At 48.6% G+C, this 5000-nt stretch overlaps 1 protein-coding gene and 1 long non-coding RNA gene across 2 annotated transcripts in view; both read right to left on the bottom strand.

Moving 5' to 3' along the window:
• Nucleotides 1–160, bottom strand: part of LOC143299204 (uncharacterized) — a 27831-nt gene extending 27671 nt beyond the window's left edge. The window contains 1 exon segment of the mRNA XM_076612390.1: nt 1–160. This exon segment is cut by the window's left edge and continues 1278 nt beyond it. The gene's annotated coding sequence lies outside the window, so the exon portion shown is untranslated.
• A 474-nt stretch (nt 161–634) lies between these two features.
• LOC143279360 (uncharacterized) overlaps nt 635–5000 on the bottom strand; it is a 51661-nt gene continuing 47295 nt past the window's right edge. The window contains exon 3 of the long non-coding RNA XR_013054872.1: nt 635–849. This is a non-coding gene — a long non-coding RNA (uncharacterized LOC143279360). The remainder of the gene's footprint in view (nt 850–5000) is intronic.

The following is a 5000-nucleotide window of genomic DNA, read 5'->3' as shown; positions in this document are numbered from 1 at the left end:
ACTGTTCTGTTGTTATAGCTGTTGAGTGTTTGGCTTCCACGCAGTACAGTAGTAACAGTAGTAGTAGTAGTGGTAGTAGTCTTAGTAGTCGTAGTAGTAGTAAGCAGATTCTCATCGGCGTTACCTACAACTGACTATCTCGCCCACATCATTTGAAGGAAGGAGGGGGGGGAAGAAGAGAGGGAGGGAACTGGTTGGATGAGTTTCAGGACCGTAATGGGTTTGGGAGGTGGTGGAGGCGGGGGGGGGGGGGGGGGGGGGGGGGGGGGGCAGGGGGGGTTAGGGGGAGAGGGGGAAGGTGTTGGAGAGGGTATGGAGAGGGTATTATAAGAAGCAGCAGTTTAATAAGTAAGGGAATGGAAGGAAACTGGGGTGTGGGATAGGGGTGTGAAGAAGAACTAAAAAAAAAAAAAAAAAAAAAATGGTGGTGGTGGCGGTGGGGGTAGTAGTAGCAGTAGTAGTAGTAGTAGTACTCTCCTCGACGTTACTTCCACAGCCTTCCTCTTCCTCCCTTTATGCAGCAGCAGGGGGGAGGGGGGAGGGGAGAAGGGGGAGGGGCGAGACGGGGGGGGGGGGGAGATGGAGGGGGGGTATGTGGGATGTGGGGGGGTGGGGGGGGGCAGTGTGTGTGTCAAGGTGTCGTCAACTTGTATGGGTGGTGGTGATGGTGGTGGTGGTGGGGGTGGGGGTGGGGGGTGACTGTCAGTCAAGCCGCTCTCTCCTCCACCTCCTCCTCCTCCTCCTCTCTCTCTTCCTCCTTTGCTTCTGCTTTTCTGCGCCTTCTTTCACAGCTTCACTGAGGCTGGGAGCGGGAGGTGTGAAGGGGGCGTGGGGCGCTGGCCAGCCGATCTGAAAACAGAACGCGGGCAGGATCAAAGTCTGAGCGCGCGCGCGCGCGTGCGCGCACACATACACACACACACACACACACACACACACACACACACACACTCACACACAAACACACACACACACACACACAATTACACCCCCCCCCCCAACACACACACACACACACACACACGCACACACACCGGGCCCCCCACCCCCCAGCCAACTACACACATACATACCCCCCGATGCCCCAACTCACCCACCTCCAACCCACCCACCCACACACACACACACTAATGCGACATACCACTGACATTTTCTTTCAAGTCAAAGAAGCGTGTATGTATGTAGACTGAGATATATTTCCATATTATGTACAAGGTCAAGAGTAGGTAAAAAAAAAAGAAAGAAAGAAAAGAACACACACACACACACACACACACACACACACACACACACACACACACACACACGAAACAACATGAGGCGAGGCGGAAAACTTGGCAATGCGAAATCCACCTCCGTCGCATATGCTTTGACAGAGTGGAGAGAGAGAGAGAGAGAGGAGAGGGAGGGAGAGAGAGAGAGAGAGAGAGAGGGGGGGGGGGGTTGTGTGGAGTAAGGGGGTTAAGGGGGAGAGGGAGGGGAGGTTTCGGGAGGGTGGGGGTAGGAGGGTAGGGGGTGGGGTGGGGGGGGGGGGGGGCAGAGCGAAGGAAGTACGTGACGATTCATACTTGTGTCAAGCGCAGAGACGTACAACTGAAACTAGGCCATCACACACGATGTAGGTGTGTGTGTGTGTGTGTGTGTGTGTGTGTGTGTGTGTGTGTGTGTGTGTGTGTGTGTGTGTGTGTGTGTGTGTGTGTGTTTGTGTAATTGTGTGTGTGTGTGTGTGTGTGTGTGTGTGTGTGTGTTTGTGTAATTGTGTGTGTGTGTGTGTGTGTGTGTGTGTGTGTGTGTGTGTTTGTAGTAGTAGTCTTCAGTTTAACGTCTTCCACTTTAAGTGATATTTTGTGTGTGTTTGTGTGTGTGTGTGTTTGTGTGTGTGTGTGTGTGTGTGTGTGTGTGTGTGTGTGTGTGTGTGTGTGTGTGTCTGTGTCTGTGTCTGTGTGCGTGTGTTTTTTCTCTGTGTGTGTGTGTGTGTGTGTGTGTGTGTGTGTGTGTGTGTGTCTGTGTGTTTGTGTGTGTGTGTCTGTCTATGTGTGTCCAGGGCTGTGGCTAAAGTCTAAACGGTTTCATTGTTTAGGCCTTTCTGCCCGTTGACAACAGGGTTATGGTGGGGGAGGCGACTTCCGTGTTAACATTCAACCATGATAAAGCACAATGTCAATATACATGGATATATGTGTGTGTGTGAAAAGCAAACTTCTTCCTCTTCTTCTTCTGCGTTCGTGGGCTGCAACTCCCACGTTCACTCGTATGTACACGAGTGGGCTTTTTTTTTCGTGTATGACCGCTTTTACTCCGCCCTGTAGGCAGCTATACTTCGCTTTCGGGGATGTGCATGCTGGGTATGTTCTTGTTTCCATAACCCACCTTAACCCTGACATGGATTACAGGATCTTTAACGTGCAGTGTTTGATCTTCTGCTTGCCGTATACACACACGAATATTACATTTTTTTGGTGTGTGTTATAGATATATACAATCATCATACATATAACACACACACACACACACACACACACACACACACACACACACACACACACACACACACACACAGCCAATGACCTCACAGAACCGAAGATGGGCGGTAGTGTTTGCACTCTGAAAGGGTAAAGGTCAAGGTCAGACCGCAGTCGGACAGGGTGAAGGACTGAGGAAGGGTCAGGGGTCAGGTGCTGGAATGCCTGACCACGCGATGACACCACCCCTTGACCCTTGACCTTCGCCCTCCTGCGTCCCCAGCAACCCTTCACCACTCCCACCCCCCCCCCCCCCCCTCAAACCCCCCTCTCCCCCCACCCCTCAGCCCCCATGCTCTTTAATTTGATTGGTCCATTCTGTAAAGAAGGCAGAGAAGACGGGAGTGCATTTTTGTGTTTCGTTGTCCAGCTCTTTGGAAGAATTAGAGAAAAGTATCTATACCCCCTAAGTGGAGTCATGGCCTAGAGGTAACGCGTCCGCCTAGGAAGCGAGAGAATCTGAGCGCGCTGGTTCTAATCACGGCTCGGCCGCCGATATTTCCACCCACCCCCTCCACTAGACCTTGAGTGGTGGCCTGAACGCTAGTCATTCGGATGAGACGATAAACCGAGGTACAGCATGCACTTAGCGCACGTAAAAGAACTCACAGCAACAAAAGGGTTGTTCCTGGCAAAATTCTGTAGAAAATTCCACTTCGATAGGAAAAACAAATAAAACTGCACGCAGGAAAAAAATACAAAAAAATGGGTGGTGCTGTAGTGTAGCGACGCACTCTCCCTGGGGAGAGCAACCCGAATTTCACACAGAGAAATCTGTTGTGATAAAAAGAAATACAGACGGGCGCAATAGCCGAGTGGTTAAAGCGTTGGACTGTCAATCTGAGGGTCCCGGGTTCGAATCACGGTGACGGCGCCTGGTGGGTAAAGGGTGGAGATTTTTACGATCTCCCAGGTCAACATATGTGCAGACCTGCTAGTTCCAGAACCCCCTTCGTGTGTATATGCAAGCAGAAGATCAAATACGCACGTTAAAGATCCTGTAATCTATGTCAGCGTTCGGTGGGTTATGGAAACAAGAACATACCCAGCATGCACACCCCTGAAAACGGAGTATGGCTGCCTACATGGCGGGGTAAAAACGGTCATACACGTAAAAGCCCACTCGTGTGCATACGAGTGAACGCAGAAGAAGAAGAAAAAAAATATACAAATACAAGTACTATGGACAACCATGCTGCTTCTGCTACTTGTTAGTCACTGCATGTTCTTTGACAGTGATGTTATCATGACTTAAGAAGCCTGTATGTGCACATGCCATACGCACACACGCACGCACACACAGACACAGACACAGTCACACACACACACAAACACACACACACTGACAGACAGGCAGAGATATACGGAGACAGACATGCAAAGCCGGGTACAGACAAGAAGAAATACAATTAATAATGAGATTCCATTGATTTTCGAAGTTGGTGATTTTTCTTCATTTAATAATAGTAATAATAATAATAATAATAATAATAATATTTATATAGCGCTGAATCTTGTGCAGAGACAAATCAAAGCGCTTTCACACCAGTCATTCACACGCATGCATAACTCTAAAAACTGAAGAAGAAACTGAAGACAAGAAAGGGGCAGGGAAGGGAGGCTATCTTGGGAAGACGTGGGTTTTAAGGCCCAGACTTGAAAGAGCTGAGTGCGGAGACCTGACGAAGCGAAAGAGGAAGTTCATTCCAAATGCAAGCTCCAGTGGAGTGTTTGAATCTGGGTATGCGTAAACATAGTGGATCCGAAGCCGATCGTAGAGAGCGATTTACGTTTGTTCGTTTTTCAATACGTAAAGATTTTTTTTTAAATTTCTATCTTTTTTTATGCTTAAAACATGTCGACATACGTTCTGTAGGTCAATCTCAATGGCCTGAACTGTATTATTCTAGACTTTTTTTTGTTTTGTTTTTTTTGTTTTTTTGTTGTTTTTTTTGTTTTTTTTCCCAGTGTATATGTGGCGGTTTTCTTTTTCTTTTTTAATTAAAAAAAGAATTCTTAACCCTTTCACCGCCAGTCCATTTAGAGAGCAAAATTCCCTTGTGCTATAAACACAGAAATAGGGTGTCCAAGAATAACTGGGGATTCCCCCCCCCCGCCCCCCCCCCCCCCCCCTCCGCCCCCGGCCCCCCTGTGATATGTAGAAAATTATTTTATCCTATCCTACCACCGAACATTAAGATCAGTAGATTCATGGATAACAGACCCATGATCTGGTCACCCTTCAGTGGACATGGGGTCCTCTTCCTAGCTGCTGCATAATTGCGAGTTTGGCAGTGAAAGGGTTTTAAACATAATCATAATTATCCATACAGAGAGGAGATAGGAAAATATCCCAGATTTGACACTCCCTGAGTCTAAACGACGTCCTGACACGGAGAGAGAGAAAGGGGGTGAAGGGGGAGATAGAGAGAGACAGAGAGACAGAGACAGAGAGAGTGAGAGAGACAGAGACAGAGA

This window comes from Babylonia areolata, chromosome 2 (genome assembly GCF_041734735.1).
Source record: "Babylonia areolata isolate BAREFJ2019XMU chromosome 2, ASM4173473v1, whole genome shotgun sequence".
Classification (NCBI taxonomy): domain Eukaryota; kingdom Metazoa; phylum Mollusca; class Gastropoda; order Neogastropoda; family Buccinidae; genus Babylonia; species Babylonia areolata.
The sequence above is the reverse complement of the archived record's forward strand: the minus strand, read 5'-3'. Positions and strand labels throughout refer to the sequence as shown.